Below are 18,889 nucleotides of genomic sequence, written 5' to 3'. Positions count from 1 at the left end.
GAATTCTCTTTAACCTCTGAGGGAATTAAGTATGTTTCTCAGCATTTCTGTGAAAGTTTAAACTTTTTAAACTTGACTGCTGGACTCTAGTTAAATGGTTATATTGATATATACTTTGCTGGTCTCTGAGGAAATTTAGGCATCCAAAAAAAAAAAAAAAAAAAAATCAGAACTGCACAAAACAAATGTAGTAAATGTAAAAAAAAAACAAAAAAAAAAAACTCTACAACACCCAAACCGGGGGTTCAATCCTCTCTGTTGTGAGGAACGGGATCATTGCCTGTTTTGAGCAGGATCATCATTGTTGGCTGGTGTAAAAGGTGTGTTCTTGGCCGTTGGTCTCATATACGGCAGGACGCCACTGGAGAAGAGAAAAAAAAAACAATATTGAAAAGTGCTCCACTGCCTTGCTGTTTCTGTACAGGAGTTAAGGGTCAGTGAGCGACCCTGCCATTGTCCAAAAAACAGCATTGGATTGTCTGAATCGGAAGTGCAGCTGTAATGGGCTTGACTGGGTAATTCCTGGACAATCGGAGAAAATATAGAGTATACGTCTGTTCTTGAAACTGGCCATTTCACGGTTGAACACAATTATTTCAGCTGAGCGGCTTTGAGGAGCCGCTGAAAAGCTCTTAATTTCCGACACAATAAAAACTACAGCTATTTCTCAATGAACACTGCCATTACTGCAGAAAGTTTTATCCAATTTTAATCCAATCCCAGAACTGCCTTCTTCCATGAAGAAGGGAAACGCATAAAGTGACGCGCCCATCATGCCTTGTCCAAACTTTTCAAGCCTGTGGAAGCAGCATGATGATCTAGGGTGGCTTCGATTGGCTCAGGTCTGGGTTCAGCAACATTTTGACGACCTGAAGGACCACACTTTTTTTTCTTCTGATGACATACAGGGAGTGCAGAATTGTTAGGCAAATGAGTATTTTGTCCACATCATCATCTTCATGCATGTTGTCTTACTCCAAGCTGTATAGGCTCGAAAGCCTACTACCAATTAAGCATATTAGGTGATGTGCATCTCTGTAATGAGATGCACAGGTGTGCATAATTATTAGGCAACTTCCTTTCCTTTGGCAAAATGTGTCAAAAGAAGGCCTTGACAGGCTCAGAAAAGTAAAAAATAGTGAGATATCTTGCAGAGGAATACAGCTCTCTTAAAATTGCAAAGCTTCTGAAGCGTGATCATCGAACAATCAAGCGGTTCATTCAAAATTGTCAACAGGGTTGTAAGAAGCATGTGGAAAAACCAAGGCGCAAAATAACTGCCCATGAACTGAGAAAAATCAAGCGTGCAGCTGCCAAGATGCCACTTGCCACCAGTTTGGCCATATTTTAGAGCTGCAACATCACTGGAGTGCCCAAAAGCACAAGATGTGCAATACTCAGAGACATGGCCAAGGTAAGAAAGGCTGAAAGACGACCACCACTGAACAAGACACACAAGCTGACACGTTAAGGCTGGGCCAAGAAATATGTCAAGACTGATTTTTTCTAAGGTTTTATGGACTGATGAAATGAGAGTGAGTCTTGATGGGCCAGATGGATGGGCCCGTGGCTGGATTTGGTAAAGGGCAGAGAGCTCCAGTCCGACTCAGATGCCAGCAAGGTGGAGGTGGAGTACTGGTTTTGGCTGGCATCATCAAAGATGAGCTTGTGGGGCCTTATCGGGTTGAGGATGGAGTCAAGCTCAACTCCCAGTCCTACTGCGAGTTTCTGGAAGACCCCTTCTTCAAGCAGTGGTACAGGAAGAAGTCTGCATCCATCAAGAAAAACATGATTTTCATGCCGGACAATGCTCCATCACACGCGTCCAAGTACTCCACAGCGTGGCTGGCAAGAAAGGGTATAAAAGAAGAAACACTAATGACATGGCCTCCTTGTTCACCTGATCTGAACCCCATTGAGAACCTGTGGTCCATCATCAAATGTGAGATTTACAAGGAGGGAAAACAGTACACCTCTCTGAACAGTGTCTGGGAGGCTGTGGTTGCTGCTGCACGCAATGTTGATGGTGAACAGATCAAAACACTGACAGAATCCATGGATGGCAGGCTTTTGAGTGTCCTTGCAAAGAAAGGTGGCTATTTTGGTCGCTGTTTTTGTTTTGTTTTTGAATGTCAATGTATATTTGTGAATGTGGAGATGTTATATTGGTTTCACTGGTAAAAATAAATAATTGAAAGGGGTATATATTTAAGTTGCCTAATAATTATGCACAGTAATAGTCACCTGCACACACAGATATCCCTCTAAAATAGCTAAAAATAAAAACTACTTTCAAAAATATTCAGCTTTGATATGAGTCTTTTGGGTTCATTGAGAACATGGTTGTTGTTCAATAATGAAATTATTCCTCAAAAATACAACTTGCCTAATAATTCTGCACTCCCTGTATGTCCTGGCAAAGAGAAACATCGACTGGCTGCACTGCCTTCTGGCATCAGATCAGCTTCAATCTCTATGCTGATTTGCACAATTCTCAGTGTCAGCTTCCTTTAGGCTCCAGTAAACTGATTTTGACCACTCATGTTGCTCAGACCAGAATGTCTGTTTTCTGGCAGGCATCATTCAATCATCTTTGATCCCAAACGACCCTTAACTGAGCATAGTGTTGGCCTAGCAGTTAAGGAAGCAACCCCGTAATCAGAAGGTTGTCTGTTCGAATCCCGATCCGACAAGGTGCCACTGAGGTGCCACTGAGCAAAAGCACCGTCCCCACACACTGCTCCCCGGGCGCCTGTCATGGCTGCCCACTGCTCACTCAGGGTGATTGGTTAAATGCAGAGGACAAATTTCACTGTGTGCACCATGTGCTGTGCTGTTGTGTATCACAAGTGACAATCACTTCACTTTAAATGTCCATTCCCTCAATTCACAGCAGGCGTCTCTATCACGAATCGCACAGTAGGTGGACGTACTCTCAGTTACCAGTGCTTGTTTCTACCACTTTTGACACCACTTTTTGCTTTATTCGCACTCAATGAGCAGTGAACCAGATTCAAAATGCAAACAAGAAAGTGCACACAGCAGGCAGAGAAAGTAAAAACAAACTCAAAGCTGAGAAAAAGTCCAGACCGTTGTGCAATATGCAGCGCAACTCAGCAGACATGTTGTCCAGATGGTATTATTTGCATCTCGGTGTCAAAAGCAGTCTGATCTGTTGCCATCTACTGGTTGTGATCTAATTTCCAACAGCAAAAAATATTTTATTTGTGTGTGACACCATGATTATGCAGATTATGGAGTATTTTATTATCCTAAATTGAGGATCCAAAGCTCACTGAAATTTGATGGCTTCTGGAAACTTCCCCGACCGGCGGGAGGCCCATTAGACGTGACTGAGGACGTCAGAGCTCATTCGATGCGATAGCAAAACTGAAATCATGTCATGATCAGACACTGACCTCGACGCCACATGAGGGAGCTGTGGTTCTGGGAAAGCCTCACACACACACACACACACTCTTTTCTGAAAGAGGGTCACACAGTAGCTACCGTCAAACGGGTCCAGAAAGCACATTTTGTGAGAAGTGCAGGCGACCTAAAGCGTACCTCGGTTTGATCGTGTCTTCCGTCACGATGACAGGCGAGCTCCCTCATCATTGCTCTTGTTCATCTTATGTGAGCAATTTCAAAAACACTCCATCTCTCAAAGCCCTGCAAATGGTTGGGGGGGGGGTCATAGTGTCCAAGCAGCACTGCAAGCTCCACCAGAAGTCAGATCTTCTGTTTAATCCATTATTTCCTCTATCAGTGCATCTAATCCGAAGCTGTTTGGATCCTATACGGTTCTGATCAGGAGTTCTAATGGCAAGCAGAACATATTGGGGGGGTCAGGTTTTTGGAGCAACTGAGGAAAAACGTCACATGCGCCCAGTCCTTGTTGTCTGAGTTTCATTATAGAACTTTTAAAACGGAAAGATTCCAAAGCAACGACTGCCAGCCTTCATGCACTCGTCTTCCTCAGTCTAGACAATTTAAACACCCTGCTGTCAACAGATCACACAGGCAAAGTAGTGCAAGCCGTGTTGTCAGATATGACATGTTTCAGCATGCATGTGTGCAAACATGTACACAGACCCGTCGAAAGTGTTTAATAAATTTAAACAATACTTTCCTCAATTCTCACCTATTCTTAAAATACATATTCCGCCGCCTTTGGCAAAAACAAGGTCCGTCTTTTTCTCAGTCCCTTATAGTCATGCAGCAAACCCCACACGCAGAAAGATCGTCAGCGCTTTTGTTGAAGGATTCTGATCGAATCTTTCGTTCGCCAACATCCCATCCCCCACTGTGCTACGTCTTATACAGCGCGAAGAAAATATCCCCCATCGCGTATGGCGTGCTGCCTCACTGGCTGGCATGTTATACATCTGACGCCATGTGTGACTTGCTTTGCTCTTCAGTAATAAGCATAACAGCGAGCCCAGTCCACACTCCACACGCTGTGATCTGTGGCGCATCAAAAAGAGGGCCAAAGGAGGAAAAAATCGAGCTTTCATAGTGCCGGACAGGCTGATGAAACAATTGGGTTTCTTATGGTAAACTTGCACCAGTGAAATGTTCCTGGGTGAGATCTGTATGCATACTCTGTAATCAGACAGACCACCGACTTAAAAAAAAAAAGGACATTCGAAGCTACTTTAGGTTTTAGGGAGTTGGCTGGTTGTAGAGAAATTTGTTTAGTATTTAATTTAAATTTCAATAATTTTTTTTCATTAGCTCATTTTACATGAAGCACGCACGCAGAAAAAGAACATTCAAACTCAATACAGAGCGCACTCAGTCCGGGACACCCTTGTTGTGAGGCAGCAGTGCCAACCACTATGACACTCTATATAATATGTTGTGCATGGGGAGTGATCCCGAATGTTTTTCACATGTTCGCCACTCAGAATTCCTCGTTAAATAATAATCTAAACGATAATAATCTGTCCGGTAGTGGGACGGGTCCTGGAGAGGACAATAACATCACATTTGTAACGTCTGCCGATGACCCTTTGGTAAAAGCAATGCAAGGGAGGAAAACAGACAAGAGTGGGTTTAAATCGTCCAGGGTGAGAACGTAAGGTGCATGCGAGCTGTCAATCATCACTACTGGCTTCCCCCATTTTAAATAGAGTTTATTAAAACAATAATTAAGGGTTGTGTGTTCGAATACCGAACCGGCAAGGTGCCACTGAACAAAGCACTCTCCCCACACGCCTGTCATGGCTGCCCACTGCTCACCAAGGGTGATGGTTAAAAGCAGAGGACACATTTCTTGGTGTCACCATGTACTGTGCTGCAGTGTATCACTTCACTTTCACATTTCACAAAAGCCATGCCGTCTGTGTTGCCAAAATGTCTTTTCTTTAACAAATAAAATTGTTGTGATGTGAGACACAAAAGGGCCCATTTTTCACACAAAACACATATTAAACATATCAAAAATGTTTAAAGAAATAAAGGACATGAAACGATGACTGTCATTAGGCAGTTCATACACAATTATGCATCTGTGGAAACCTCAAAGCTGAATGAGGTTTCCCCACCCCTCCTCCTATGGCAAATATTTGTTTCCCACCAGACATCATTTGACATCTGATGTAACCTGCAGGGCCGAACAGGAATTAAAGAATAAAGGTTTTTAAAGTGTATGGTTTTTTTTCCTTCTTTGGCAGGTGTGTTGTTTCGGTGTTTCATCTTCACTGCAGTTATTTGTGGATGTGGGTTAGGCCCTGAAGGGACTCTTAGTAAATGAAGTCTCATGAAAGGAGAGGACCTTCTCCGACATCTTCACGTTAACTCCACAGCAAAGTATTAAAGTGCAACCCAATCAAACCCTCTGTCGGAAGCCTGGCTGGGAGTGTGTTTACACGCTCTTCTTTTTGACACTTTATGTGCAGTGTGTGGGGACGGTGCTTTGCTCAGTGGCACCTTGCCGGTTCGGGATTTGAACCCACAACCTTCCGATTACGGGGCCGCTTCCTTACTTGCTAGGCCACCACTGCCATTTTGTAGAGCTATAACAGATAAGTAACACATTAACATTACTTAGGAATTCTTACATTTACATTTACAGCATTTACACCCTTATCCAGAGCGACTTTCAATAAGTAGTTACAGGGACAGTCCCCCCTGGAGCAACTTAGGGTTAAGTGTCTTGCTCAGGGACACAATGGTAGTAAGTGGGATTTGAACTTGGGTCTTCTGGTTCATAGGTGAGTGTATTACCCACTTGGTACGACCACTTAAAGCTTTGTTTTGTTTCACATCATTTACACCATTCTAAAGACTGTTTGTTGGTGATCTGCATCTTGGATGGTAAGTACTACCCACTCAGCCTTTTAATTATTGTTTTAATAAACTCTATTTAAAATGGGGGAAGCCAGTGGGCATGACTGACAGCTCGCATGCACCTTACTTTCTCACCCTGGATGACTTAAACCCACTCTTGTCCGTTTTCCTTCCTTGCGTTGCTTTGTGTTGCTGGGAGGCACCATCACGCAGGGACTCAAATATGCAAATATTCACTTGTTACTAGTGATGTGAGGACAGATAATGGAATCATTTCAGCTGCAGGATATAAAATGGACACCTATACTCACTCACTCACTCACTCACTCACTCACTCACTCACTCACTCAGTCATAGTGAGGACTGGCATGCATGCTTTTGGATGGTGGGAGGAAACCAGAGAACCCACGTCAATACGGGGAGAACATGCAAACTCCTCACACAAAAACCTGGAGCCGGGATGTGATCTTATGACCTTGGAGGTCCTCACCGCTGACCACACTACCATGTGGCCCAATATCTATAATCATAGCTGAAATTAGTACGCCAGTTGAGAGGATCTTTTTCTCCAGCTGCCTGTCTATTTCACATCCGAAAACTGTGGTGGAAATTTTTGAGTGTGAGCCTAAGTCTAAGTTAAAATATTCTTCAAAAAATAGATTAAGTCTGAAATAACCAGAGTCAGGGAGGTGCAGAAAGCTTCTTAAATACAGAATTCAGCAGTCGCGGTCCCGTGGGTGCACACACATCACTCGTCCCAGCATGGACCTTAACAATAACATTAATTTGCATAGATACATTTACATTTACAGCATTTATGGACGTCCCTGTCCAGAGCGACTTACAATCAGTAGTTACGGGGACAGTCCCCCTGGAGCAACTAAGGGTTAAATGTCATGCTCAGGGACACAATGGTTGTAGGTTGGATTTGAACCCAGTGTCTTCTGGTTCATAGGCGAGTGTGTTACCCACTATGCTACTACCACCCTGATACATCCCCCAGGGGGCATTCCCCCAATATTTTGACCAGTTCATTTATCCCAGATTATCAGTCTATCCTTCGTTGGGCTGGTCACCAATATTCCTAAAGTGTAATCGATGTTATGAAATCTGACCTAAAAGAAGAACTAAAGTAGCATGTGTGGGTGTCACGGCCATTTGGCATGACGAGACAGGGGAACTGAGACGGAGACAAAACTACACAATAAAACACAGGTGAACACGATTACACATGACAAACGTGGAACTCCGGTCCGGATCCCGGACTGGAGTAACCCCTTCCGGACCGGATCATGACCGAATCTAAGTTCTTTATGTTTTACTCACAACAACCCATACAAGGACAATTGACAACAGAGTGGACACTTTCCTGACTGTGTGTGTGTGTGTATGTGTGTGTGTGTGTGTGTAAGAAGTTAATGCACTAAACAGGCCTCTCTGTGTGTATGACATGCTCAAAGGTATACAACAATGATCAGTACATAATACACTTCAATATCTACTGTATACAAATAACAGTGCTCAAAAAATGCAACATGCATATACGTACATAACGCTAATTATATGTTCCCCACCAATATCTTATTTATCTGTGCTCCTCCATGCAAACACAAAGTCAAACCCAAAAATATTTTTATCGAGCATCTGTCTTCATAATTTGTATTCTTCGGGGGCATTCAAAATCCATAATTTATTTAGCCTTGCTGGGCATTGCTATTCTTATCTTGGTTCTTCCCATACCTCCCAAGCCTTGGTTGGCCTTTGACCTCTACTGAGTTTCCCGGAGGTGTGTGTGTGTGTGTGATCTCATTGAAAGTGCTCATGAAGTTCAGACTGTACGTGTGAAGTTATACTTTGCATAGGCAAAGGCCCACAAACATACAATGTGGTTCACAAATATACCATAAAACCTACGCCTATGCAAAACTGTGCATTACGTCTCTTGCAAAATCTTCAGAAATCTTCTTGCTAGAAAGGAGACACTTGACACTTCCCACTTGAGTGGAATATGATTATTCCATATATTCTGAACTGGCGACTCTGTTTTACATGTTGCTCAGACTACTTTAGAATGAAAAGAAAAAAAAATAACAGAGAGTAGTTTTTTTGTCATCATTTGAATGAGGCACATATTATAATATTTTTTAAAAAATCATAGAAGGAGTGAACAAGAAATACTAGGAAAAAAACCCTCCCAAGGAATGTTGTATGCTGTAATGTCCCTTCATGTCCATTCAGGCCTTACTTGTAGATGGAGGAAACATCTATTTATTTCCACATTTTGTTATGCAAAGTATCGGTATCAGTATCTGTATCTGTATCATGATATAAAGTCTCTTACACCGGGTTCCATGTGAATCCAGAGGAAGAATCTTTCGCTCCCTGACAGTCGTTTCAGTGGGAAATAAAGTGAAGCGACTTACGTGGCAGCTGCTCTGCACGGCCAATCGGTGTCAACGATGCTACGCAAGGAAGTCTTCACTCTGTCCACAGATGCCTTTTCCTCGTTTCCTTGTTCTCTCGCTCGGTCTCTGTCGCCTCAGATTCAACGCCCTCGACTGTCTATCACTCATTTGTCCATCCTCATTAAGCTCCACCTATCCCCACCTCTCATCACCCTGTTCTCTGCACGACATCCAGAATAACAAGAGGGAGTCGGGGGTGGAGATAAAGTAAAAATTATTCCTGAATTCTATCCCAAAATTACCCCTCTCAAGAAAAAGGAGGGAAAGAGAGAAGGCAGTGAAATTGAGATCAAAGTTCCAAGCCAGATCTTTGATAACTTTGCACCAGTGTGAAAATGGCTTTTCGGAATTTGTAATGCTGCTTGTAAGGAGCAAGTTGAGAGAGCGAGGGGAAAGAGAGAAAGGAATGGGTTTAAGGGGTCGATGTTTGTATTCTTGTGGACATTTGTATTCCGAGAGGCCAGTCCATCGTCGCCGCCGCCTCTCCGTCCCTCTGGGCTGACGGGTTTGCATTAGCAGAACGTCTCAGACAGAAATCCCAGAGGTTCTGAATACGGCATCGTGGTCTGCCCAGTGCTGCCTGGGATATAAAGCCACCTCTCCCCTCTTAACAAAGAGGGGCGGCCTCCTCTGCAATTCACAGAGGCTTTCTGGGAAATGAAAGCACCTGCTTCAGAGCAGGATGACACCGGAGATTAGAGATAAAAGAAGAGGATCAGGGATCTGCTGGCTTGACAAAGTTTCAGATTTTACAGAGCACATTTGCATGGCAGTGGGACTTATTGAAGTCATAAAATATAACATGCACATTCAAAAGTCAAACCTAACCACTCTCAAACTGTAAAGAAAAGGGTTTTTACTCTGTTTGAAGAATAACAATATTAGTAATTGCAATAGAAATACATGTCCAATGTGCTGCAGAATAACGGCACATTATTATTAAAAACAACAATTGTATTTTCCTTCAGGGTTGTGGTCAGAATGCTGACTGGCAGTTTCACCACATTGATAACCTCAAGCCATAGACTGATAGCCGACATTTCATGATATGTTCATAATTATTTACACACTTTTATTAATGTGTATAATTAGCTTCTCGTTGTTCACTGGTAAGCAGCTGAGCTCATTCACTTGGTTCCTGTTACTTGGTCTGGTGACTTCCTTGGAGGATTTGGCAAGTATATAAGAAACTTTCCAAATCCAATGAAATGTACATCAAATCTCAACGAGACATTCCAGACCTACAGAACCGCCATGGAGACGGAAGGCCTACACACCCCTACACAATGCATGCAACGTACATTTACCTTCTATGGGAGGGCAACAAGACTTATCACCTCTTCGCAAGATTTTCCCCAAAGGCGTGTGAGAGACTCAACACAGGAAGTTGTGCGGTGTGAGGAGGGAGCTAAGTGCTGTGTCTTCAGCAAACCTAAGACAGCATATCACACCATCCTTACAATGCGGCAGGGCCATGACGGCAGTATGCTTTGGGACCGCTGCTCTCTGTGGCAGGGCCTCAAAGATAAGAAGGAAAAATGAATGGGGCTGTGGAAGGCAATTCATCTTCCAGCAGGATAAACAACTAAAACATACAGCAAAGGCTGCACTGGTGTGACAAAATGCCTCATGCCCAGTAAATGCCCAGCAAATGCCCAGACCTCAGTTTAAATGAAAAATCATCTTGATGGACTTTGAGAAATTTTGCCACAGATGTAATGTCTGATTAAACGTAATAACTATAGAGGAACTGTGTGATAGAGTACCATTTCATTTATAACTTAATTATTACCATATATAATTTATATAAAATCACACAATGTTCATGATGCAGGAAATTATTTTGTACGATTCGTAGATTTTAATTAGGTTCTGTTTGGATATGAAGGCAGGTATGAAGTAATGCATTGTACATCCATCCTCTTTTGCACCCCTCTGATGGTAACAACCAGAAGTCATTGCTTTTCAAGTCACAAGTAAGTCTCAAGTCTTTGCCCTCAAGTCCCAAGTCAAGTGCCAAGTCAAGACAGGCAAGTGTCGAGTCAAGTCCAAAGTCAAGACTGATAAGTCTCAAGTCAAGTCCTAAGTCCTGCAGTTTGAGTTTCGAGTCCTTTCAAGTCTTTTCAACCGCACAATAATAATAAATTTTCACTGATCGTGTATTCTTTTAAAATCTATTGTTTTATTAAAACAAGTGCAATTGAAACTGCAGAAATAAATAGTGCTGACATTGCACTATTAACTTCATTTTTAACATTTAACTCATATTTTTTAAGAATATTCTTCATTTTAAACCACTGCTTTACAGAATAAACACATCTGAAAAAACAAGTGCAACTGTAATTATTCGAACAAAAAGTGGTAACATTGTATTTCCATGACATATTGCATTTCAATTAGTTCCACAGCAGTTTGTCCTGTACTGTAACAGATACATGAACATAACAGACTTAACCGCGGGAAGTGGAAAATAAGATGTACTTGTGTTTACCAACTGTTTATTCGGTTAAATTGCTGCATCCATGTTACCACGTCACATTTGATGTGATAATTTCACAGTTCGAAGACTCGTTCTCGCCCCCTACAGTGCAATTCGGCTAGGTATACATCCGCGCTAAAATATCAAGGTGAAAGTCATCATAGTGTAGCGGTTCTTCTTCTGCGTTGTGTAACTTTTTGATTTCGTTTCTTGAACCACAAATGATGAGCTGACACCCAAGAGATTTTCTGTGCTAAGTGTATTCTGTACAAAAAGCAAGGTTGCATCAGAACATCGCGTCACATCGCGTCTTTCTGCACTTCTCTCTCTCACAACTCACGCCATGTGTCCAAGAGAACTGAACATTAACATAAAGCATTCACAATTTACAATACTGCATACCTGTACAAAAAGCAAGGTCGCGTCAGAACATCGCGTCTTTCTGCACCTCTCTCTACAATATACAGTATTAAAAGAACATAAAAAAAATATTCGCAAAATAACACACATGCAAAATATTCCTAATATGTACATAAATTAAAATGAAAGAAATAACTTTTTGCACACAAACCCCACGCACCTCTCACAACTCATGCCATGTGTCCAAGAGACCTGAACCGGGTCTCAAAAACAAAATAAAAGTCTTTAGAAAATAAGAAAATAAAAGACACAAGAAAGAAGAAATATACTTATAAATCTAACCATTTAACTCCAGCACAATAGCTTGCGTAGTATAGACAGAGCTCCCAACCCAACTTTGTGAATAGATTAACGGCGTTATTTTTGTTATCGTCCATAAGAGTCTCACGTTAACGCAGCACATTTTTATCGCCCGATAAAGAGTCTCACGTTAACGCAGCATGTTTTTATCGCCCGATAAGAGTCTCACGTTAACGCAGCACGTTTTTATCGCCCGATAAAGAGTCTCACGTTAACGCAGCACGTTTTTATCTCATACAGCACGTTAACGCCGATAACGGCCAACCAGTTCCACTGCATTGGTTGTCCTGTAATTTGAATGGATGGATGCTGTTGGCTCAAAACAACGTGGATCTAATTTGTTTGGATGTCTTGCCGACAGCAAATACGCGCACAGACGCACATATACACAGACATTGAAAGATACAGTTAATCGGTAATAACGTTTTAATATTTGGGTTTTCTGGGAAACAGCAAGTCTTGTCAAGTCAAAAGGCTCAAGTCCAAGTGAAGTCATGAGTCAATGATGTTAAAGTCCAAGTCGAGTTGCAAGTTTCTTTACATTTTGTCAAGTCGAGTCTAAAGTCATCAAATTAATGACTCGAGTCTGACTCGAGTCCAAGTCATGTAACTCGAGTCCACACCTCTGGTAACAACAGATGCAAAGTGTAGGATTGATTAATAAATGTTATATATTTGTAATCATTTGGTGGACAGTGCATGACTTGAAAACATTAAACTGATGAAACTTCTGTTTGAGGGATTACAAATGTCACTTTGTGTCTAAAGGAGTAAACGGTTCTCCCTGCCGTGTGTGTCGATCCATGTGGCCTTCCTTTATTTTTTGTCCCCCCAGTCCACTGTTAAGAAAATTCAAAGTAGCACATGACTAATTTGAGTGATCTGAGAAGAGGCCGTAGGACTTTTCATAAATCCCCCGCTTGTTAGAAAAGCTGAGCACTGAGTGGAAAGCTGTTAATGCTGCTCCACCTACGGTTTTGCCACCTTGGTGTTGGACTGATCTCATGCCTCAGTTCACCCTACTGTTAATAAGATGTAAACTTACAGATGTTCTTTTCCATTTCCCATAAACATGTAATAATTGCACTGAAGGATGCCCTGTAAGTTAAAAGTAGGAGGGTAATACCCTCGAAAGAAGATCAGACTTAACATAAAGGTATAAAGGTGATATGAGTAATTTGCCTACTTGCTGCATGAGACTGGAGTTAAAATCTCCCAAGTCTTTAGTTCATGATCCTTGAATAGGCAGGAGTGGATCCTTTGATCGCACATCACCTTTGATCACACACTCACCTATAAGAGGCTGCAAGACGTTGTGCGAGACACAGTGATGAGTCTAAGCAGAGTTCTGCAAGGCACAGTTTTGAGCCCTTTTCCTCTTTACCCGCTACACCTGGGACCAAAGACATCAGCGAGTTCTGTCATCTGCAGTAATTCTCACTTTATTAGACCCGAAGAAAATTGCTTAAAAGCTGTGCTGGATAAGGGTATTTGCTAAAATGCTCTAAATGTAAATGGTTTTGCGCACTGGTATGAACTGCTGCTTAATATCAGTACAAGAAATGAACTGGTAGAGGGGATGAGGAGCACAGCCTTTCCATTTATAGGAGACTAAAGAATCTGTTAAAGTTGTGGGTTCTGGACCTTTTACAATACTGAATAATAGTATTGACAGTGTTGCTTTTCTGCACCACGGTGAGGTGGGTGAACACAACACATTTAGTCCACAGAGAATCCCTCCTTTACACAACCAACATGCTTGATTTTAATATTTTTGATGTGTGCACTAAAGCAATTATTCATTCCAAATATTCCAATAAACAATATACACTTCCAGTCAAAAGTTTGGATGCACTTACTCTGTGGTGGTTATGGAGACAAAGATGGAACCATTTTGAAGACTCCAATGCAAGAAATTTAGTATTTGCTGTATCATTTACAGCATTTATCAGACACCCTTATCCAGAGGATGAGTGTCTTACCCACTAGGCTACTACCTCAATGAGGTGGTATCAAGTGAAAGTGAAGTATGTTTGAAGTGAAGTATGTTTGATGAATCTGTTTTTTTCAGATTCTTTTTACCTTCATGGCGGCTTTGTTCACTATTTTCATCATCAAATGCCGCTTGAGATGCTCATTAACGATAAGAAGGGAATGATAAGAATGTTTTCAGCATAAACCTTCAGGACTGTTGGAAACCATCCCCATTGTCTAATTTAAGGTGGTAAGGAGGTGCCATCACAGCAGAAGCTCCCTGCTTTGGAGAGACGCAAATGTTCAAAATTTTTACCTTGTTTTAAATTTTTTTTTGGTGTATAACATTTGTCATCAGTTTTGTTCTATAATGTAAAATATGCTAAATGACTAGGTGTGCCCAAACGTTTAACTGGTAGTGTATTTCTTAATGTTTCTAACAATAATTTATTTTTAATTCATGCTGTGTTTTTTTTAAGGTTATATCAAAGTAACAAAGTAAAAAGTTTTCTGATTCCGATTAATCCAGAGTATTAGTAACATCCTCTCCAGTTAGTTCCTTTAGTTCCAAAACCACTGGCCTGGTACAGATTAGACATTTTATGTCACATCAAAAACCTCCTTTGGCAAAAATCATCACACAGCCAGGCGCTAATAATCAGTATGAAATGGTGACAAAAAGAGCAGAGCAGTTGAAGAGATAATTTACACAGGCGAATTATTCAGTCAGAAGGACCACTGGACTGTCAATATCTAAAAAATAAAAAGGGATTCACTGTCACCAGGTAGTGACCAGGCAGCCTTACCAAGCCATCAGACATGAAAGAATACTTGTATTCCTAATGGAAAATAGCATGCAATGACTTGGTGGCACCACCAGATAACTTAATTAAAACACTGGGAGACTTTGGTGTCAAAAAGGGCATCCTTGCAAGCTGAAGTGCACGTTAGTATTCAGTCTGCGAATAGACCTTTTCATTTGAGGTTTGACAAATGTGTTTTAGCTCCATGATTATTAATGGTGTGCATTATTTTATCCTGCTATTTAATGATAGACTGACATGTTCTAATGAAAGGTAATTCATTATTTTACTTACTTTAAATCAGACTGAATTTGTATTACATTTAAATAGTTTTCTTATCTATTAAAAAACGTGAAACAAGTCGCCAGACATTTCCCGTTCAGTCTGGGTAAGCTGATGTACAAAACACAAGGAACACTTGAGCAGAAAACTAAAGATGAGCATTTTCAATGCTATAGGATCTATCTTCAGCTTCAGCAGCTAGGGGACCAAACAAATCAAATGCAAAGGTCATGTTTTCCATGAGATTACTGGGCTGTTTCCAAACGCCCTTGAAGAAGGAGGTTTGTCACCCGGAATTTTTTCGTTACTTGTTGTCTCTGTACAAGCAGGCTGAATTTTTCCTACTTCTTTCATTAACGTCAGAATCAGTAATGAAACAGTGAATTCATATCACGTTCACTACAGTAAAAGTGGGATCTTAGTGATCTTGTCCATTCATGTCCATTTTGACGTCCCCAGACCCCTCACAACTAAACTAACACCTGGCATACCTGGTATTGACTGGAAAAAAAAATCCCCCCTCACATCTCTACTGCCACACAAAGGTGGAACAAATGGCTGAAGGTCTGACCTCCCCGTCCATTCGACCAGGGCCAAGTGTCACCAGCAACCATTAGGGACGGTGTGTGAGCACGGCTTACACCCCGCCAACCCACCCACGCACACATTTTTATCAATCAATAAAGAAGCTCCGACTGCTCCGAAGGTGCACCTGGGTGAGCGGTAAATTCATCAAGGGAGCGGACATGCTCAGAGATCCGCTCCAATGATCAATCGACCAACGCCTCTCCACCCTTCAAGACATCCTGGAGAAAAGCCAATTATGAGTAGTGTGCGAGTGTGTTTTTCTGCTGGTGCCACTGATCCCTCTGACACTCAGAACTTAGTGCGCTGCTCACCCACGACGTCTCCCTTCCTGATTTCCCCCTGGACCAGGCGCGGGAGCCCGGCGCCTCGCCGGGTGGTTTATAGCTTTCTCCTGTCGCCACAGATCTTATCACCTATGACCGGGCAAAACATAAAACCAAATGCAACAGGACACAAAGACAGCCGTGGGACCTTTGTCCTTGTCGGCGCTCACGCATTTCCGCCGTTCGTTTAAATGCCAACGAATCTTCCAGTCAAAGCGTATGGGATACTTATTTGTCCCTTTTGATTTTTTTGGAGACGCACGCCGCATTTTGTACGCCGTCGAGCCCCAGGCAGTGATAAAGCAGCTGTCAGTTTGGTGTCACATCGCGAGTAAGAGTGTGCAGATGAGCTTTGGGAGGAGCCAGCGCTGTTTAACAGCGAGATAAACGCGTGGCCCGCGGCGGCACTGCGGGGAAACGCGCAGCGCCGCTTCTTCTCTTCTCCAGCTGACGTCTGAAGGGGCTCTGGGCCGACTGAGGCTGAAGTCTTTTCTGCATTGCAGCGTACATGTCTGAATTTTTGAAGCTCTGGTGTGCTGCCTTCGCCCAAAGCTTCGAGGCAGGCAAGCACATACAAAATTCTACATCTCGCACATCTCAAAATGTGCTAGCAGACTAGTGATAAAGTGAAGTGATTGTGATACACAGCAGCACAGCACATGGTGCACACTGTGAAATGTGTCCTCTGCATTTAACCCACCACCCTTGGTGAGCAGTGGGCAGCCGTGACTGGCGCCTCGGGAGCAGTGTGTGGGGACGGTGCTTTGCTCAGTGGCACCTCAGTGTATCGAGATTCGAACCGGCAACCTTCTGATTGTGGGGCCGCTTCCTTAACCGCTAGGCCACCACTGCCCCTAGTGGGTCACAGGGTCAAACACCGCTTTCTTGTGAGTTGCTCTGGACAACTTTTTTAGATGAACATGATCCATCAACAAATGAGTGTGTTCCAGTTGAATCTGGTTTTGTAAAATGGCAATATGGTCTTTAACTTTCTTGTACAGTATAAACGACTGTGATGCTGAGAATAGCCTACCGCAAGGCACATACTGCTTCCTCAATGGTAAAAAATATATAATTGCTGGCGTCTTCCTCTTAGCAGTCGCTTTAGATAAAAGCGTCTGCTAAGTAAAGTAAAGTAAATATAATGTCTGAAATGGACACAGAAAAAGTTGCCTTCTATGTGATGTGGCTTGTGCGATGTCAGATTCCCCCGTGCATCCCACCCACTACGCTTCTGGGGGGGCTCGGGATATGCTGTAGAGGTAATAATGTTATTAACAATTCCTCTACATCATTCTAAGCTGTTATTAATTAGATGAGAAGCTTCAGAACCGTGGAATGGGGCGCAGAAATTGCATTTCTGCTCTGAACCAAGGCGAATTGAATAACTTTTTTTTTTTTATCCCTTTCTGGGGTTGCTGGAAGTTGAGAGGAAATATGTGAAATAAAGCCTCGCTGTGTTCACACAAGGGCGGCTCTCTTCTGCGTCTCTAGCAAATTAGTTGAGCTCCTTTCACGCACTGCCGTGGACAAATCTACAATTCTGCTGAGTGGCGGCCCGATTCCGGCTGAGAAGAATTATGCGTTCATCTGGCAATCTGTATGATCCATTACAATAACTGCCTTGTTGCAGAAGATGCGGCCAGATAACCTGGGTCAAGTCATTGTTGGAATGTCTCCTCGTCGCAGTGTCCTTCTTTCACAAAGCCACTCAGTCTGCAGTTGGGCCGCACTCGCGCCTCGGCCATGACGGATTGCTGAGCTCGGCCGTGCGTTAATTCGTCCGGAATCACGGGCCGTTCAGCTAATCGGAACAATGATGCGGGCCGGCTCTGCAGATGGCAGAGCTCGATAGCCGCGCATGACACGCGGACAAGGAGGTATAAACAAAGCGGGTGGCTGTGTTGGTTCACAATTCCGAGTGAGCGTCTGTCAAAGGAGCGAGAGACAAACGTGATAAGAAACAATGGGGACGTTTTCATTTTTCACAGGGGAATCAGAAGCAATAAAACGATTGCTGGTTCGAATGCTGCTATTAACTTCGAATGAATGGGGCCTTTTGCTGTTCTAAGGACTTTCGGGACGGGTGATAAATTGTTGGAAGCTTATAATATTAAGCCGACAGCCTATATGGTGATATTATCTTCTGCGCACAGTACGGTGTCCTGGGAGTCATCAGATTGTGATTTAATGAATTCCTGGAGGTGTGTGTGTACATATATATCTTTTCTTTAAGAACTGAGGATGTGAGAAATACATTGCATAAGCACAATGCGTAATCATCAGTAATGAATATTATTACCATAACATTTCTAATGACAGTCCGCTGAATTAATGAAACAAAAGTACCCAACATCCCATAAAATGTGGCGCCCTGGTCGGAGCAGCGGCAATGAGAGTAAATATCAAGTATGTGTATTCATTTGGTAGCCCGGCCCACAATGCAGATGCTACAACCAAGACTATCGAGTACGATAAATACCAAGTGGATGGAAACTTCTTAAGACACCTCAGAAAGTGACTTAAGGGGAAACCATTCAGATACGAGCAAAGAAAGAACAAGCTGGAAAGTTGTGAAGGCACGTGAACGAATACTTCACGTTAACTGAATAAGAAATTGGAGACCTGGGGCACTGACGCTCTCTACCTTGCTGCCATATTTACCCAACACAAAACAATCAAGGCTCGATACTTCATAAAAATGTCACTTCTGGGCAAGCTGTTCATTTAATGGTTTGAACCTCAATCAATCAATCTCAACACATAATTTAAGAAAATTACTGGTTACGTGGACATACAACACCAGGTCTTTAGCTAAAGTATTGATGGAAAAGTATAACTTAATCCCCTGGGTGATGAGTCTTGGACAGGCCAAAACAGAATTGATTTATCTGGAGTTGCAGTAGTCGGCTAATAGTGAGGGAAGAGCAGCAGAGCAAATAAATCACATTGCTGCCAGAG

This window comes from Denticeps clupeoides, chromosome 7 (assembly GCF_900700375.1).
Source record: "Denticeps clupeoides chromosome 7, fDenClu1.1, whole genome shotgun sequence".
NCBI classification, from domain to species: Eukaryota; Metazoa; Chordata; class Actinopteri; order Clupeiformes; family Denticipitidae; genus Denticeps; species Denticeps clupeoides.
The sequence above is the reverse complement of the archived record's forward strand: the minus strand, read 5'-3'. Positions refer to the sequence as shown.